The following is a 14,948-nucleotide window of genomic DNA, read 5'->3' as shown; positions in this document are numbered from 1 at the left end:
TATTATAGTCACTTATACCGAGATACAGTGAAAAACTTGTCTTGCATGCCGTTCGTACAGATCAATTCATTACAACAGTGCATTGAGGTAGTACAAGGTAAAACAATACAGAATGCAGAATAAAGTGTTACAGCTACAGAGAAAGTGCAGTGCAGGGAGACAGTAAAGTGCAAGGTTATAACAAGGTAGATTGTGAGGTCAACAGTCCAGTTTAACATACAAGAAGTCCATTCAATAGTCTTATAACAGTGGGATAGAAGCTGTCCTTGAGCCTGGTGGTACGTGCTTTCAGGCTTTTGTATCTTCTGCCCGTAGACCCAGTAATGATGAAGCTTCGGCAATACACTTGCATGTCAGGATGATGATCTTTCCTACTTACCCCACCTCCAACTCCTTGGCATTGTGTCATTATTACTACAGAGATTGTATCAAGGAAAGACAATGGAAATGCTCACATTAATCAATCTTTACCAAGTTTCACTGTCACCTCTCACTTAATCTTTGTTTTGTATGTATGATGCTTTATAATCGAGCCAGAAACTTTCAATGCTGCTCCAATTCTCCTGTTTGTCTGGTGCCAAGTTTAATGTTTAATTGAAGTCATAGTCATATAGTCATACAGCATGGAAACAGGCCCAACCTGTCCTTGCCGACCAAGTTGCCCATTGAAGCTAGTACCTATTGCCCACATTTGGCCCATATCCCTCTAAATCTAATTCTAAAACAGCGAATGCAGGAAACACTCAAGCAGAATCTGTGGAAAGTGCAATGGTTAAATGTTGCAGGTCAAAGAACCTTAATCAACTCCATTTCCCTTTCCACAGATGCTGCCTGACCTGCTAAGTGTTTCTAGCATTTTCTGTTTTTATTTCAGATTTCCAGCATCTGCAGTTTTTTTTTGATTTTTCAACCAACCATTCTACTCCTCTCACATCAAAATCTGATCCTGAAGAAGGTATCTACCATAGCGCTGGGGTCTGATTTAATGTTATTTAAAGGAGCCGACCTCATCTGCGTGAATATGTAAATGTCTTGTGTGTGTCTGGGATAATAACTTGTTTGGACATGTTTGTGAGCAACCAATAGTTGTCGATAATAAAGGAGTTGGGCACATATTCTGAAGAGCATTAAGTCTCCTCGAGTTACTTAAAACAATTCCATTAGTTTGATTATTGTGCTATCAGCTCCATCTCTCAATACACTACAACTTGCAATGAGGATATTTGAAATAAAACAATGTGGAGCAGGCAAGGCTCTGAGCTCCACTACGAGTAGACCTGTGGGAGACAGGATGATGCTGATAACTGGAGAATTCTGCACAGGAAATTCAGACAATGTGCAAAGAAGTCTTCAGTGCTGCAGCGTCCGTGTTTGAAGGGAAACAGGATGAGAATGGCAGCTGAATTGCAGACAGGATAACAGATAGCTGAGGAATAAACAATCAAAAAGATCAGTCCTCATGGCATATGTGGAGAGGGTGGGAGTGATATATATGGCAAACAATATTCTCAAAGTTGGAGCCAGTGTGGAAAATACAAAGGCAAAGAATACTGCTGATAGAGAAGACAAGAAGGGTAATTTAGTAGTGGAGATTGGCTCGGAGATCTATCACACGTTTGCTAATCTGCTAGCGCCACAGAGAGTCAAAGAAGCTTCATTCATAGAGGCATGGAGTCACAGAGGGACACAGCATAGGAATAGGCCCTTCAGCCCACCGAGTCCATGACAACCATCAACCACCCATTTTCACTAACCCACCGTTAATCTCATTCTTTTATTCTCCCCACATTCTCATCAACTTCTCAGATTCTACCACTCACCTACACAATTTACAGTGGCCAATTATTCATTGAAGTTGCACAGAACTTTAAGTAATACCTGAACCCACCAACATTTGAAATGGCTGAGAATTACAAGTCCGGCATGAGGAATCAAAGAACAGGAGAAACAATCAGTGAATATGTTGTTGCTCGGAAGTGTTTATCAAGGCTTTGCAACTCTTGGAACTCTTAAACTGCATGCTGTGGGGCAGATTTATGTGTGGCTTAAATGACGAGCTGATACAGTCTGAGTTGTTAAGCATATGTTTGACCTGGCTTGCAAAAATTCAATGGAAGAGACACTGAAAAATGCCGAGGAACTTTGCTCCGCACCAGGCACATATATGACTTAAGATAAAAGTCAGCAGCAGCAGAGAAAATGTCAGCAGTGGAGAAAGCTCCACTCCCTAACATGAGTATATGGCACAAATAATTGCTATTGATGTAATACCAGTCATTCATCACATGCCACTTCCTTTATGGTGATTACTTTAAGTAAATTTAAAATTCATTTTACTTTCAATGAGAAGTTGCCAGAAGAAAGGGCACATAGTAATAGCATGTAAACCCAAGCCTACAACATTCAGGAAGAGTACAGTAAGTTTTTCCAACAGGAAAATATGGAGAGGAAATGTGCATGGCTTTGCAAAGGAACCAGACAGGGAAGAGCTGATTTGTACAACATCTACAGCACAAGTGCAAGTGATAGGAGCAATGTGAAGTTAAAGTCACAGTGCACAACAACAATCATTTGGTAGAAATGCAGAACTTCCACAGCAGCACATTGTTCTATTGTGGGTACAGACACAAAACTTCAGCCGTCTAACTTTGTAGCTAAGGGCACAGCTAGTCTCAAGACAAATTCTGTACTAACAGTCCCAAGTCAAATACTACCAAGACAGTTCTTCAGGGTCAAGATACACAAAATGCTGGAGGAACTAAGAAGGTCAGGCAGCATCTATGGAGGGAAATAAACAGTCAACAGTTCGGGTTGAGACCCTTCAACTGTACTTGACTCAAAACGTCAACTGTTTATTTCCCTCTATGGATGCTGCCTGATCTGCTGAGTTCCTCCAGCATCTTGTGTGTGTTGGTCCAGATTCCAGCATCTGCAGAATTTCTTGTGTCTCCCTCAGGGTCAAGGATGACTTGCTTCCACTCAGACTTTAAGGGTTCTGAGGTGACAGTTGAAGCCAATGTAGGAACTACAGTCTTTTCCACTAATGGGGCAGGAAGTGTTTGATGAGTTGGGTGGATGGGTAGTTTGTGAAGTGGTCTTCTCCTGGTGTTTATGCAGGGCTCCTGTGTACGCACCTAACATATAATCAATGTTTTCAACACCATCACAAAGGCTCCTCCTTCACCAGGGATTCACAGGAGTCAGTGTACCATTACAGTCAACAGTTAATACATATAATAGTACTACCCAGCTACCTACCGACACAGAATGGTCAACATTATTAGACAAGCAAGGGTTCAGGGAACTCAACTGGAGAAGTATGTTTACTGTTCATGTACTTGTACCAAAATCAAACTTGGAGATGTTATTCCACAAATATAAACAAATCTTATGTTGATTTTACTGGAGACAAGGCACAAATCTGCACTGAACATGATGCCATGCCTGTCCGTCATAAAGCTGGGCTGGTGCCATATTTACTAAAAAGTCAAGTAGGTAGAAGAATAGAATTTTGCAAAGGCTGAAAGAAAGGATCGAGGCATTATTTTTCAAATGAAGTTTCACCATTTTCTATTGTTAAGATCTTTCATTTCAGTGGTGGATCACAAACCCCTACTGGACATACTGGTCTAAAATCAGTCATTCTAACCACAGCAGCTTCCAGAGTGCAGAGATGGGCACTTTATAAACATAGAAATGTGTCATTTTCATAATGGCATCCAGTATCTTGGAGAGTTCTTGTTTACATTGCAATGTACCAACATCACTGAAAATCTAAAAGTCTGCAGATGCTGGAAATAACAACAGAAAATGCTAGAAACACTCAGTAAGTCGGGCAGCATCTGTGGAGAGAAACGGTTAATGTTTCAGGTCTAGGACTCTTCATTAGAACCAATGCTTTATATTCAGGAACTATACCATGAGTTGGTGCCTTCGAGAGAGGCAAAAAAACATTGGGCCCTCTATTTTTCATAAAACAAATCTGAATAACCCACATAGTACAAGTTGAATCTGGATCATTGAGGAAGTAGGCCATTCAGCCCAACACATCCATGCCAACCATCAGGCAACCATCTGCATGTGATGGGGTAATGCTAGAGGTTATCATGTAGAAATTTACAGCATGTATTTTTGGATGATGTTACTGAGGGGAAGTTTGTAGATGGGATAAAGAGGCAGCCATGGATGCATCACTGGGAAGAACCATGGGAAGAGATACCATTGCAGCCAATTCTGGCTACAACTTAGTAGATGAAAATGGGACCAGGCAAATGGTGTCCATCTCCCTCATCCAAATGCTTAAAGATATTCTGCTATTGCCTTCAACCTCATGGACTTGTCTACCTTCTGCATTGATGCATCTTTGCCACCACTCCACATCAAAGGCCAATCAGCTTTAAAATTGGGAAGCTGCTTCATGCAACAAGTTTTGGAGAGCAGGAAACCTTTTCGGGCCATGCTAACTAAAATTTTCAAAATTAGGAATGACAGTTGTCACGAACCAGCAACAAAAGAAACACACTGAGCATGATTCAGTGTTAAAAACTATTTTATTAATCACTACTTATGATAATACGTAAAATAAAAGTTAAAAAAAATGTTAGTATGTTAGAATTCAAGAATGTTAAACCTCGAACGTTAACCCCAAAACTAAACTCTTTGTGTGTGTGTGTGACAAAGTCCAAAACTCCCAGTTCCGGAATGGTTCTTAAAGTTCAGTTCGGCAAGCCATAAGGTGAAACATGAGCAAGGGCTTCTTCAACAACCACCGTTGTCTGAAGGTAAGATGTAGATGTAGAAAAACATAGAGAGAGTACATACGAAATCCAAATGTTCCACGATGGACCCCAAACGACACTTCAGTGTTTACTCGGTAGTGACTTCCTCACCCCGAAAAGCATCCGAACCGTGGTCGTCCACACACAAATACCTGTTTCCTTCTACAGGTCAGCAACAAAGTGAACTCCACCGGATTACTTCCAACTTCCATACATGGATTTCAGTGGCAAACACAGTTATTGTTTCTCATCCATCGATAGAGAAAACAAGCAGGCTCGTGTCTCTCTCCCTTCTCTCTCTCTCTTTCTTCTTCTTCTTCCTTCTTCAACAACATCATTACGTCCTTTATCTTCTATTGACGTAAGCACGCCCCACACACACATACACACACACTCTCTATCTTAAAGGGACTTTCACTGAGTCCGTAACCAATCAGCTTTAAAATTGGGAAGCTGCTTCATGCAACAAGTTTTGGAGAGCAGGAAACCTTTTCGGGCCATGCTAACTAAAATTTTCAAAATTAGGAATGACAGTTTAGAGTGAGACAAAGTATTTAAGAGTTTCAGAACAAGTGTGTTTACAGAGGGTTAATGATCTAATGGTGAAACAGGCTCAAGGGGCTGAACAACCTCCTCAACTCCTGTGCTTTGGTGTTCTGAGTAATATTCTCAGCAATGAGTTATGGCTGGGATACTTACAATGATGACAGCTCTCTGGCAGTATTTATGACTCTTTCTGTGAGTATCAACATATTAATATCAGATATTCAAACATGGAAATTGATCTGACCTTGAATAACACCATGTGTCTGCTACCTGTCCCTATAGTAGAGGACAAAAACACACATATCGCCATCCTCCATGAGTGCCTATTCAACAAAAGGTGATCTGTTCACGTGTACTTACCAGACATGTACATAATACACGCTTGAATAGTTCAAGCTATGTACAATATTACATCTGAAATAGCTGACAGATAATTTATTTTAAACAGTAAATCATTTGAATGTTTTTTAAATCAATATGTTTAATTTTAAATATGTTTCCTATGCAAACAATGCAGCCTTCAATGTCACCTGTTTCTGAATATGTGTTTTCTGTCACATAACTGGTGCTAAAATTCCCTTGGTCTGAACTGTTGTGGACCTTGCTGATATCCCATGCAAGGCTTATTGGGAAAGTAAGGAGGCATGGGATCCAAGGAGACATTGCTTTGTGGATCCAGAACTGGCTGGCCCACAGAAGGCAAAGAGTGGTTGTTGATGGGTCTATTCTGCATGGAGGTTGATGACCAGTGGTGTGCCTCAGGGATCTGCTGTGGGACCCTACTCTTCATGATTTTTATAAATGACCTGGATGAGGAAGTGGAGGGATGGGTTAGTAAGTTTGCTGATGACACAAAAGTTGGAGGTGTTGTGGATAGTGTGGAGGGCTGTCAGAGGTTACAGCGGGACATAGATAGGGTGCAAAACTGGGCTGAGAAGCAGCAGATGGAGTTCAACCCAGATAAGTGTGAAGTGGTTCATTTTGGTAGGTCAAATATGATGGCAGAATATAGTATTAATGGTAAGACTTGGGGTCCAAGTCCATAGGATGCTCAAAGCAGCTGCACAGGTAGACTCTGTGGTGAAGAAGGCATACGGTGTATTGTCCTTCATCAATCGTGGAGTTGAATTTAGGAGCCGTGAGGTAATGTTGCAGCTATATAGGACCCTGGTCAGACCCCACTTGGAGTACTGTGCTCAGTTCTGGTCACCTCACTACAGGAAGGATGTGGAAGCCATAGAAAGGGTGCAGAAGAGATTTACAAGGATGTTGCCTGGATTAGGGAGCATGCCTTATGAAAACAGGTTGAGTGAACTTGGCCTTTTCTCCTTGGAGTGACGGAGGATGAGAGGTGACCTGATAGAGGTATATAAGATGATAAAAGGTATTGATCGGGTAGATAGTCAGAGGCTGAAATGGTTGCCACAAGAGGACATAAGTTTAAGGTGCTGGGGAGTAGGTACAGAGGAGATGTCAGGGGTAAGTTTTTTACTCAGAGAGTGGTGAGTGTGTGGAATGGGCTGCCGGCAATGGTGGTGGAGGTGGATACGATAGGGTCTTTTAAGAGACTTTTGGATAGGTACATGGAGCTTAGAAAAATACAGGGCTTTGGGTAAGCCTAGTAATTTCTAAGGTAGGGACATGTTCAGCACAACTTTGTGGGCCGAAGGGCCTGTATTGTGCTGTAGGTTTTCTATGTTTCTATGATGCAATATTAGACAAATGCAAACATCAGGGCATTTCATGGGAAGCTCTAAACAAACTTGAGATATTGGTGGTCAACCATTGCACAAAGCATGGCCTTTTCATTACAGAAACCTTTCCAGCCCAGGTATCCTACAGATGGTGCATCTTTTCCAAAACCTCACTCTGGACATTTTCAACCTAATCCCTAGTGGGCTGGAGCCCAGCACAAAACTGCCCTCCAATTTAGTGCAATTGCTGCTAAAGTGACAAGTTCACTCCCAGAGCTTATAAGGTTGGTTATTTTGAGAAATGGTCATACCATGCACTTGGTCCACCCTGCCTGTGTTGGCTCTTTGAAAGAGCTATCAAATTAGTCCAACTCCCCTTGCAGTTTCCCAGGAGTCCTGAAAATATTTCCTATTCAATTATATGTCCAATTCCCTTTTTACAGTTACTGTTGAAGCTCTTTCCACTGCCCTTTAAGGCAGTTCATTCCAGATCATAACAATCTGCTATGGAAAAAAAAATCTTGCCTCCCCTCAGGTTATTTTGCCAATCATCTTAAATCAGGTACAGCAAGCAATTTGAAAGGCCAGTGGTCTGTTAGCCATTGAAGGAAGTGGATTGCATTGCAAGAAAGTCCTGCTGCATTGAAAAAAACAGGAGCTTTGGTTGGACAACATCTGGAGCATGGCCTAATCATGTACTAACATGCGACTTATGCAGTTCCCATTGAGAACTGAATGAACAACTCATTACTGCCAGGTCACTGCCATTAATAAGGGCATCACCATGCAACTGAGAAAAAATGTTTGAGTGGGGGTGACCTAGCCAACTCCTGAGTGTGCGTGTGTGTGTGTGTGTGGGGGGGAGGGGGGGGGAGGATGGAGGATGGAGCGAGAGAGAGAGAGAGAGAGAGAGAGAGACATCTGCCACATGATCTCCTGACCCGATCAAGTCCTGTGCTCTGATTGCCCCACATCTGATCCAGAAGGCAGAGATTGCTGTGGGCAGTGCTGAGGTGATCTGCGTGAAAAGATTGCAAGCAATGAAAGGGCTGCACTGATGCAGATTCCATTATCCTGAACATTGAAAATTGCGGCTGGCAGATCCTGTGTGCAAGACATCACTGTCACAGTGCAGATTCTTCAATTGATACCTCATTGCTCATCCTGTCTGATGTCCTCCTGGTTTCCCTGTTGAGCATTCAGCTCAAAAGATTGCACCCTAATGCTCCAGTTTATGCCAGTAATGAAGGAAATGCATGGTGTATGCCTTGTGACATCACTGGATGCATGACTGACAGCTCACCGAATGCCTCATCCAATTTCCCAACAAGCACCATTTCACCCAGAAATGATCATTCAAGCAACCTAACCCAGGTAAAATCACTTATATGTGCAATTTATGAATGAAAAATGAGCACAAATAGATCCAATTCCTTGGCAATAAAATTCTCATGGGGCTTAAATGACCAGGAATTATTTTTCCCTACCTGGAGTGTCTTGTGTTAAGGGTAATAATGTCAAGATGTGTTCCACAGCATTCTAAAGGGGGAAAAAAAAGTATTTCATCTGGAATAATTTTCTCAAGACAATCCAGAATAATCCTTTAGAATGAAGCAATTAGACTTGAATTAACTTTTTAAAGAATAAGTACAGAGGTCCAAATAAGATGTATTAAGTAATGTGCTTTTCAACTTTATCACATTTATTATGAATGCCATTAAAATAATTATTGAGAAGTATCTCAAGGTACGTCCTTATCTCGCTTGAGGTGAAAATACCTTTTTAATTGTGTTTTGTTTTCATCAGCTTTAGTCATAAAGTTGTACAACCACCTTTCAGCCAACCACATCCATGCTGACCTTTCTGTCCATCCACACGAATCCTATTTACCCGCATTAGGTCTGTATCGTTCTCTGCCTTGCCTATTCAAGTGCCTGTATAAATGTCTCTTAAACATAGCGATTGTGTCTGATTCCACCACCTCCTCTGGCATCGAGTTCCAGATGTCAATCACTCTCTGTATGAAAAAAAACTTTCCCCTTTAAAACTCACTCCTCCCACCTTTACACTTGTGCCTTCTTGATATGTTGGCGCCGGAAGCGTGGGGACACTTGCAGGCTGCCCCCAGGACACTCTACGCAAAAGATGCATTTCACTGTGTGTTTCGATGTACATGTGACTAATAAAGAAATCTTATCTTATCTTATCTGTTTTATGTATACCCCTACAATGGGAAAAGATTCTATCTACCCTATTTTATATACTCTTTAAGATGAACCTTTTGGTACTTTTGTACAGTGACCAGTGATGTGATTATATGACTGATCTAGGAAATCTACATTGCCTTAAAAGGTGAACAGCAGCCCACAATACCCTCCTGCAGTATTGTTAAGATAAGATTTCTTTATTCATCACATGTACATCAAAATGCACAGTGAAATGCATATTTTGCATAAGGTGTTCTGGGGGCAGCCCGCAAGTGTCGCCACGCTTCCGGCGCCAACGTAGCATGCCCACAACTTCCTAACCTGGAGCACCCAGAGGAAACCCACGCAGACACAGGGAAAACGTACAAACTCCTCACAGACAGTGGCCGGAATTGAACCCAGGTCGCTGGCGCTGTAATAGCATGATGCTAACTGCTACACTACCGTAACTTTGTCTACACTACCGTGACTTTTTCTACTGCTACAAGATCCAATGGTTGCAAATACATATCAAGGGCTAATCACTGAGTGGCACATTGGTAAGGGTGGAGCTGGGTGTGGCTAGTAGGGGAGTTACAGGCAGACCCTCGATGCGCAATGATGGCAGCTGAGGTTCGAGACTTCCAGGACTGGATTGGGTCATCAACTGGGTTGGGGCACAGGGAGGTGGTACTGGGAATTTGAGGGTCGGTTGCAACATTGTGGGGTTGGAGACACAAGTAGGAGGAGGGAGGGAATGTAGGGAGGTGAAGTCGGAGAGGCGACTGGGTAAGGGTACAGAAATCCAAGAGAGATGTCACCCTAATGAAGTACGTTTACAAATACAAGTATAGGGCAGGCTATTATCTTTAGAAGGTTGGCTGACCCAGGAAATTGCATTACAACATCCTTATTGCTCATCTCACACAGCCTTCACTGCCACCATTCTAGCTGATTTAATCCAATTGAACACCAATCTTGAGCACTCTGGGTGTGCTGCTCAAAGGCAGTTTATAGTCTTTTGCTGAAAACCAGGGAATTAATTGAGTGCTTTTGAATGCTTCACATCACAAACCAGTCGACAGACAGTTGCTTCATTTTGCTTTGGTGTGGAGGAAGCTTTAATAATGTTATTTCCTACTTATATCTTTCAGCCTTGCAGCATTTGCAGAAAGTGACTACATGCAAACACATTCAGGCAATGGCTTAAATAGACAGTTGAGAACACTCGATTCCACTAGGTTTTCATTGTAAATTGATCAGCTCTTGACTTTATCCATAACTTGGGTCATTTGTCTTTGATGACGGTCTTCAAAGTGGGTCATGCATGCAAATTCATAATGGTTTGTAACCATGATTTTATAGAGTGCTCCAATAAAAATTGTTAAATGATTTGGAACTGGCACCAGGGGACAGTCCAGATGTACTGCTGCAAATTAGTTTACTATAACATAACATCAGCTCCATAACTGATATCAGCATAACAGTGTTCAAAATAAACAGAAGCATTTGGAAGTGACTGCTGTTTGAAGAGTGCCATTGCTGAGTAGCTTTAACTCTTCAATCACTCTGCATCTTCTGCAGTTCCCGAAAGCCTAAATCCACGTTACTGTTACCTATGGTAATGGGTTTACTTAAGAACATTAAACATAGAAGCTGGAGTTAGCCTCATAGAACATTGAACAGTCCAGCAGAGGAACAGGCCCTTCGGCCCATGATGTCTGTTCTGAACACAATGCCAAATTAAACTAGACCTCTTCTGCCTGCACATGATCCATGTCCCTCCGTATCTGACTAAAAGCCTCTTAAACGCCATTATCTTATCTGCTTCCAATACTACCCCTGGCAGCCCGTTTCTGGCACAGGAAAAAAAAACTTGCCTCGCACATCTCCTTTTAAACTTTCCCCCTCTCATCTTAAATGCATGTCCTCTAGTACTTGACATTTCAACCGTGGAATAAAGATTCTGACTGTCTGCTCTATGTATGCCTCTCATAATTTTATAAACCTCTATCAAGTCTCCTCTCAGCCTCTGATGCTCCAGAGAAAACAACTTAAGTTTGTCCAACCTCCCCTCTAATCCAGGCAGCATCCTGGCAAACCTCTTCTGTACCCTTTCCAAAATCTCTGCATCCTTCCTGTAATGGGGCAACCTGAACTGCACACAATATTCCAAGTATGGCCTAACCAGAGTTTTAAACAGCTGCTACTTGTTACAGCACTCATTTAGGATCATAGCTGGTCTTTAACTTAGCGCCACTCTGCTTACTAACCCTATATCCCTTGATTCCCTTAATATCCAAAAGTCTTTCAATCTCCATCTTGACTACTCTCAGTGTCTGAGAATCAATAGCCCTCTTGGCAAGAGAATGCCAAAGATTAACTACTCTTATGTCTCCTGTCAGTACTGAATAACCAAGTCCTTATTTTGAGGCTATGACATCTGGTTCTACACACCTCAACCAGGAGAAACATACTCCCTGCCTAGACCCTGTCAAACCCTGCAAAGAATTTTATAGATTTCAATGGGATCACCTCTCATTCTTCTAACCACTAGAGATTAGGGAAATTAGTGAGATTATAGGCTGACAAATCACCAGGCCTGATAATCTACCTCTCAGAGTACTAGAGACCCTCCCCATTTTATGAACGACCAATTTATGTGCAGCCCATACGTACGAACGAGCGTTTAGGAGACTGAGGAGATAGATTCGCCAGCTGTTACAGGGCTCCAGGCACCTTCTGCCGGGTAGGAACTGAGCTCATGAGTTCTCCCCGTGACTGCGTGGGTTTCCTCCAGGTGCTCTGGTTTCCTCCCACATTCCAAAGATGTACGGGTTAGGAAATTGTGGGCATGCTTTGTTGGCACCAGAAGCATGGCGACACTTGCGGGCTGCCCCCAGAACACTCTACGCAATAGATGCATTTCACTGTGTGTTTCGATGTACATGTGACTAATAAAGAAATCTTATCTTATCTATTTCCGACTTGTGAACTGATTGGATTATGGACAGTTCTCAGCAACGGATCCCTGTCATAACCTGGGGAGGAGCTGTATCGGAAGTGGCCCTGGAAATGATGAATACATTGGTGGTCATCTTCCAAAATTTTTTGAGACTCTGGAACAGTTCTTGTAGATTGGAGGATGGCAAATGTAACCCCACCATTTAAAAACAAAGAGAGAATTAACAGGGAATTATAGCCCATCGTTAGCAATGGAGAAAATAGTAGACGCTATTATAAAAGAAACAATAACAAGACATTGGGAAAGCATTAAAACAAGATTGGACAAAGTTGGCATGGATTTTTGAAAGGGAAATCATGCTTAAAAAATCTTCAGAAGTTTTTGAAGATGTAACCGGTAGAATAACGGAGAAACAATCAATGTGTGTATTTGGACTTTTAGAAGACTTTTGATAAAGTGTGCAAAGTCAGTGTGCAAAATGAAAGCACATGAAATTGGGATTATAAACGGATTAAGAACTAGTTGATAGACAAGAAATAGAGAATAAGTAGAAAGAGGCCTTTTTCCAGGTGACAACTGGTGATTAGTGGGGTGCTGCAGGGATCAGTGCTTGGGCCTCAGCTGTTCATGATATATTCACGATGATTTGGATGAGGGAACTGTGGGAAGGATACATGGAGGCTCCGCTATGATTTATACAACTCAAGGTGAATAGGTAAATGCATGGCAGATGCAGTTCAACATGGATAAATGTGAGGTTTTCCATTTTGATTCCAATTACAGATTTTTATCTGAAAGGTTGCAAAATTGGGAAAAGGGAGGGTGTAACGAGAGTTGGGTGTCCTTGTACACCAGTTGCTGAAAGCAAGTGTCAGGTGTAGCAAGCGGTTAGGAAGGCAAATGATATGCTGGCCTTCGTTGCAAGAGGATTTGAGTTCAGGCTTATTGCAGCCGTGAAGGGCTTTGGTGAGACCTATCTGGTGCTTCATGTGCAATTCCAATCTCCTTATCTGAAGGAGAGAATTCACGGAAGGTTTACCAGAAGGATTCCTGAGATGGTAGGGCTAGCATATGGGGAGTAATTATATTGATACATTTATATTGGCTGGAGGTTAGAAAAATAAAAATTGGAAAATTGTTTTACTATTGTCACATGTACCAAGGTACAGCGAAAAACTTCGGTTTTGCATGCCCTCCATACACATCATTTCATCACAACAGTACATTGAGGTAGTACAAAGAAAAAGCAATAAAAGAGTGCAGAATAAAGTGTTACAGTTACAGAGAAAGTGCAGTGCAAACAGACAATAAGGTGCAAGACCATAATGAGGTAGATTGTGACGTCAAGAGTCCATCTCATCACACAAAGGGACTGTTCAATAGTGGGATAGAAGCTGTCCTTGAGCCTCGTGGTACGTGCTTTCAGGCTTTTGTATCTTCTGCCCAATGGGAGGGGGCGTGACAAGAGAATGTCCAGGGTGGGTGGGGCATTTGATCATATTGGCTTCTTTCATAGAAACCTATAAATTTTCAAAAGGATTGGACAGATTAGTTGCAGAAAGGTTGTTGCTGGTGGTTAGCATATCTAGAACCAGGGGTCAGAGCCACAGGAACCTGCTTGCCATTTAGAACTGAGATCAGGAGAAATCTCTTCAGCCAGGGGAAGGTGAACCTGTGAAACTCTCTGCCACAGAAGTTAGTCATTAAATATATTCAAGAAGAGAGCTACACTGGCTGAATCTGTAGGCACATTCAAGGTTAAAATGGATTTTTTGGTGACAGTGGAACCAAGGGCTATGGGGGAGCAGGTAGGAGGGTAGAGTGAGATTGATCGGCTGGTTGAGTGGTGTCGTAACAACAACCTTGCACTCAACATCAGCAAGACCGAGGAATTAATTGTAGACTTCAGGAAGGGGGAGTCAGGAGAATACACACCAATCCACATTGAGGGGTCAGTAGTGGAAAAGGTGAGCAGCTTCAAGTTCCTGGGCATCAACATCTCAGAGGATCTATCTTGGGCCCAACATATTGAAGCAATTATGAAGAAGAAATGCCAGCAGCTCTACTTCATTAGGAGTTTGAAGAGATTTGGTATGTCACCAAAGACTCTTGCAAATTTCTACAGATGTACAGTGGAGAGCATTCTGACTGGTTGCATCACCGCCTGGTGTGGAGTCTCCAATGTGCAGCATCGCAAGAGGCTGCAGAGGGTTGTAGACTCAGCCAGCTCCATCATGGGCACAACCCTCCCCACCATCGAGGACATCTTCAAGAGGTGGTGCCTCAAGGAGTCAGCATCCATCATTAAGGACCCTCACCATCTGGGACATGCCCTCTTCTCATTGCTACCATCGGGGAGGAGGTACACTTAATGTTTTGGGAACAGCTTCTTTCCCTCCACCATCAGATTTCTGCACGGTCCATGAACCCATGAACACTACATCATTATTCCTCTTTTGCACTTTTTTTTTGTAACTTAAAGTAATTTTTACATCTTGCACTGTACTGCTGCCGCAGAACAACAAGTATCATGACATATGTCAGTGATAATAAACTTGATTCTGATTCTGAGCCCAATTGTCAGATCGGCCATGATCTTACATACTTCTGGAGCAGCCTCAATTGCCCATACTGTTTCCTCCCATTCCCATTGCTCGTTCTAGTGGTGTAGGTATCCAGAGTAAGAAGGAAAACCCAAAAATTAGAACAAGGCTATGTGGGAGCGAAATCAAGAAATGCTTCCTTTCACACAAAAGGTAGTGGATATATATAAGGTTCT

At 42.3% G+C, this 14,948-nt stretch overlaps 1 protein-coding gene across 1 annotated transcript in view; it reads left to right on the top strand.

Annotated features, from left to right (window-relative positions):
- The window catches only part of LOC127568523 (uncharacterized), a 251,819-nt gene that overhangs the window by 37,282 nt on the left and 199,589 nt on the right, over positions 1-14,948 (top strand). The window lies entirely within an intron of this gene.

Source organism: Pristis pectinata, chromosome 3, assembly GCF_009764475.1.
Source record: "Pristis pectinata isolate sPriPec2 chromosome 3, sPriPec2.1.pri, whole genome shotgun sequence".
NCBI classification, from domain to species: Eukaryota; Metazoa; Chordata; class Chondrichthyes; order Rhinopristiformes; family Pristidae; genus Pristis; species Pristis pectinata.
The sequence above is the reverse complement of the archived record's forward strand: the minus strand, read 5'-3'. Positions and strand labels throughout refer to the sequence as shown.